This window comes from Priapulus caudatus, unplaced genomic scaffold (genome assembly GCF_000485595.1).
Source record: "Priapulus caudatus unplaced genomic scaffold, Priapulus_caudatus-5.0.1 Scaffold78, whole genome shotgun sequence".
Taxonomy (NCBI): Eukaryota; Metazoa; Priapulida; class Priapulimorpha; order Priapulimorphida; family Priapulidae; genus Priapulus; species Priapulus caudatus.
In genome coordinates this window covers 376,127-381,412 of record NW_014577139.1, presented here as the reverse complement: position 1 = coordinate 381,412, position 5,286 = coordinate 376,127, and the positions used below count along the sequence as shown (strand labels likewise).

Sequence of the window (5,286 nt, the reverse complement as noted above, 5' to 3'; positions counted from 1 at the left end):
TGTTTTTACTCAAGAACGGCTTTATTGTTGGCCAAAAGTCTTTTGAGGTGGGTCCTCCTGAGCATCTTTCGAAGAAATAGTTCCTTATAGCTGCTCTTTTCATGGAGGTTACCTTGTTGCGTTGTATTCTGAATTTCGAAAAGTTCTTCTTTGTTCTGCAGTTTTCGAAGATTCGTCGGAGTTTTTTCTTATAGTTTATTTCTGTACGTAAGGTACTATTCATGAATGGTGCCTTTTCACGCCTGTGTTTCGCTTCTTTAACTGGGATGTGCTCATCGACGATATCAGCGAGCAGCCTCTCATGCATCCAACATACGTCGTCAATGTCGTCGAAGATCTCGGCTACATGGAAGGGTGCGTTTGCGACATCATCGATCAGCTTGGCTTCGTCAAGTTTCTTGAAGCTACGGTAGAAGATCTTTCCTTTGGTTTTTGCTCTGAGTTTGGTTCTCATGACACCAGCCACCAATCGGTGGACATCACTCAGTCCCGTGTCTATAACTACGGTTTTCTGGAACGATCTAGGTTTGTTTGTGAAGATGACATCGACTAAGGAGGGGTCACTGTTTTTTGTAAAACAGGTAGCCTCTTTCACAATGTTTTTTAGGTCGAATAAGTCGCTGAGTTCGGTGAGTGGCGCGCTTTTTTCTTTTATCAGCATGTCGAAGTTGAGGTCTCCAATGAGTAGGAGATTCTCGTAGTTTATGAGGCAACTGTCCAAAGAAATTGCAATGTTGTCGATAAATGTCTTTGGTGGTTGACTCGGAGGTCTGTAGTTCGCCATTAGTATCCATTTTGTATCGGTAATTTGGATTTCGATATTTACAGACTCCACTAGAGATGTATAAACTATAATACAACTGGCCATTAACTAAAGGTTTTTAATTTAAAATCACGAAATGTTAACATCGGAAACAAATGGCATCTGAAAGTTGTCTGGTGTACACTTCTTTACTCGTTTCACATTCATACGCGTACGAAACCGATTTGAGTGCGAATCACACACAAAATTCGCTTCCGTTTTTGAATGTCATTTCCTGTTTACAAAAGAAAACAAATCGAAAGGAGCTTTCTTCGATTTGTCGAAGGCTTTGAGCCGGAAATTTGGCAGGGAAAAGACGTTTTGTACGGTGTGTACAGAGTTCAGTACAGAAGTAGATTCCTCATTTGTGAAAGGTTTTGAAACTGAAAAAAATAATTTTCAATAAGTAATTTCAAATTTGTAACTGTTATTTTATATATATTTAATTGAGAAAATCCTGAAAAATATATGGGCAAATATTATGTCATTCGGGAACGTACATTTTACAAAACACTTGCCCTGAAGGGCAAGTGGCTCAAAAAGTTGTTCGTGCAGACAAGTAATTTCGTAGTGTCCTGTTGACTGTGCCAGTTTGTTGTAGTGTGGTAGTGTGGTGTGGTGGTGGTGGTGGTGGTGGTGTGGTGTGGTTGTAGTGTTGTAGTGTGGTGTAGTTGTAGTTGGGTCAAGGATCCACGACAAACAAAAAAGAAGTCTAAGATAGGCTATAGTATAGTATGGTGTGTCCTGAAGGTTGGCCAGTCAGCCCATTTATTACTCTGCCCAAGTAACCAAAATAACAGGAAGAAAAAACACTGAAGTCTCTGCCAATTAATTGACACCTAGACAGGCCTTCACTCCAATAGTATAATGTACACTGGTATTCTTCTCCAGACACCCTGAAAAAATGTGTATACTGTACAATGCACAATGTCGTATTTTCGTATGTAACACCCAGGGGTCTATGCAGAATATTCTCCCACTCTACAGTACTACACTCCTTTTTCTACACATTTTCGTAGTCGCCCACTACCTCAGAGTTGTAGGTTTCTTGTGATCATACAGAACCTACATTTAAACAGTATAGCCAGTGTAAATTTAAAAAAAAGAGCAACATCAAAACAGGAACACGGAGATACACGCCCGTACACGTGGGTACACGCACGTACACGCACGTACACGCGGATACACGCGGGTACACGCACGTGCACGCGGGTACACGCACGTGCACGTGGGTACACGCACGTACACGCGGGTACACGCACGTACACTCGGGTACACGCACGTGCACGCGGGTACACGCACGTACACGCAGGTACACGCACGTACACGCAGGTACACGCGGGTACACGCACGTACACGCTATCCTGTGCTTCGGAGGCTCGATCGAGGGTCGAATATCAGTACCGTACTTGCATATGCACACACTGTACTTATACGTGTACGCACGGCTTAAGTACGCGCAGCACGCAGAGCCTAACTTAGTACTTAGCCTAGCCTGGCATGCATATAGCGCATACCAGGGCTCGACTTTAACGGTGACCCGGGTGCCGATGGCCACCTGAAACTGTGTACAAATAAAACAATACAAATATTGAAATAATGTTAGTTTGGTATCTACAGGGTTCATGCTGTAGGACATATGTTTCTAGTTGGAGTTGGAAGTGAATATTACATTTCAAGGTTTCAGTAATGCATGTGTAACCATCAACTCATAGGTAGGACATCATTAGTACAGAGAAAATTAAAAACTTGAAATATGTAAAATAATTATATATTTTCATGGGTCACCTCTGCTTTCTGGGACTTTATATCTAAGTAGATGGTTGATATTTATTTATGAATAGCAGGGGCGTAAATCCCGGGGGATGGGGTGGATGCACCCCCCCCCACTCTTGAAGGAGTCTAGGGTTGAGATAGTGTCATCAGACATGAGAATATGGCCCACAGTATGCCTCAGATTGCAGGAAAATGGCTTAAATATTTCAAAATTTTCTGGGGGGGCATGCAGACCCCCCTAGCACTGGCATACCTACGCCACGCGGGCCTGCCTGCGGCAGCCAAGGTTAATTTCACCCGTATCATGATCAGTATCGCCGATCATTCCCTCCACTCCTCGGTACGGATTTACACCCCTGATGAATAGTCTTGTTTCTGTGAGACGAACTTGTTTATTCTTAGTTGAAGCCTGCAAGCTCAAGGTCTGTGTTAGTTTTATGTATATATTTTATATAGTTCCTTTTATTCTTTTAGTTTAGTTTGCACTTTAGTTCATGTCTTTTTAATTAATAAATAGTTGATGTATTCTTTATGTAATAACCTAGCATCTTGGGTTTTTAAAGGCAAAACTGTTGTCAGGAACATGAAGATAAACAAAAGATAAAAGCTAGTTGAGCGATGTTATAAAAGTGTTTATATCATTCAGCAATGTTATTTTTTGACTATTACCAGGTTGAAGAAAATGATAATTTCTGTACCACCTGAAAAAGATTCACTATTTCATATTCTTTATTCCTATTACATGTATTCATATTGATGCAAATTATATACTTCACTATAGTTGACATGTACATAGACATGTACTGAAAAAGTGTTATTTCCATTTTTCTTCCATTTGAAAATTTGAAATTTTCACCTTTGATGTGCACCAGATCGCTCCATTTTAGTGCAAAAATTGCAAAAGCTCTCTGCTGTGGGAGGGGGAAACCCCCCCCATACCCTCCCCCCGCTCGGTTGCTTTGCTCCCTCGTTCGGGCGCTCCACGCCCTCACACCAACCCCCCCCCCGCTTGGTCGCTTCGCTCCCTCAATTGGGCCCCCCTACTTTTAAAAACGTGGCGCCGCCCCTGTCATTTACAACAATGTCAGAACTATACTATAGTCATGATAGTCCTGTTTGATGCCAGACTGAAACAGTGTGGTAAAAATGCATTAACTTAGCATTTTACACAATAACTTTACACCTATGTACAAATTGAAACATTTTTTTGTCAACAATGTCAATGATCATGTAATTAATTTGAGGGGATGTGATGACACTGATGTGGTATAGTGTTTGCTAGAGTACAAGAAACGATCGCCGAAATCTCGGTACGGTAGTTTGTTTATAGGTGTGTATTTATTTTGTAATAATATTAAATTGATAAATGTTTACCTTATATTTTACGCTACAATCAATGTCCTGACACTTTTGTGGAGTTGGCATAGTTTATATGGTAGGTTGTGTGTGCACAATCCTAGTTTGGGACCCCACCCCTCATTTTCCGACCAACAAAGTGGCTCGTGCTCCAGTAACCGGACCACGAATCCGTGCTCCAGCAATCCCAGAATGCACTGCAAAGTCATGCAAAGAGCATTTCTCAGCGCAATAGAAAATGGCGGCACACAAATCTTGTATGTTTTTTGTTGGGCAAAAGTGTACCTACGCCCGTGTTTTGGAGGAAAACGGTTTATTACAAGAGGCATGGGGAAGTCAAATTTGAATTGTGATTGAAAAAGCATGACTTGACATGACTTGACATTGAACGAGACCATGACTTTGCAATGTATTCTGGGATTGCCGCAGCACGAGCCAAAAGAACTCCCGGAGCACGAGCCACTGCCCATTCGCAAATGTGTGAAACTAATTGGGCGTGCTAAACTAGGATTGGACTGTTGTGTGCATGATGTAACACACTACCCCTTCACTCTTTATCAAATAAGTACCTTGGTAATCATTCTTTGAATTTGGCCGGGCGTTCGACGGCCGAGACGTGTAGAAATCTGGATCGGAGGGCATGTAAACATTGCAAGCTCACTTGCCCGATAGGCTCCTGCTTTAAAGATAAGATAAGATAAGATAAGATAAAGCTTTATTTTCATCGGTATAGTGTATAACATGTGAACATGAGCTCTGACAGCTCTTAGACCGATATCTAACATGAGTTTAAAAAACCGGTGTAAAGATACATGATATGATACAATATGTGATATATACAAGAAAGATATATTATATACAAGAAAAGTAAAATAAGTTTGATCAGATGGAGACAGTCTAGTATCTACACATGGAGCATTTACATTGTTCTCCTGTCCAAGTGGACAAGAGTTTCTTGAACTCGCCAAAGTTTACTGCTATTTTACAACAGCCAGGTAGCTGATTCCATAGACTGGCTCCATAATAACTAAAACTCTTTCCATATCGAATGGTTCTAAAGGACGGGAGGCTAACATGGTCATTTCTTAGGTTATGTCCCGTATCTTTGGTAGGTGGAATTAAATTGTGCATATACGAAGGACAGTTTTTGTTTGCAATTTTATACACTTCCTCAGCGATAAGCTTCTGCCTACTAAGTTGGAGGGAGGTCACGCCATCTCTGAGGAGCAATTTCTCATACGAACTGTCATAGTCCTGGTACGCATGTCGCAACGCACGATAATTCAGTTTTTCCAGTTTTTTGCAGTTGTTTTCACTGCAAAAATGCCAAATAACTGGGCAAAAACTGAAGT

At 41.3% G+C, this 5,286-nt stretch overlaps 1 protein-coding gene across 2 annotated transcripts in view; it reads left to right on the top strand.

The window, feature by feature from the left end:
* Positions 1-5,286, top strand: part of LOC106821590 (calcium uptake protein 3, mitochondrial-like) — a 63,237-nt gene that overhangs the window by 897 nt on the left and 57,054 nt on the right. The gene's annotated exons all lie outside the window — the stretch shown is intronic.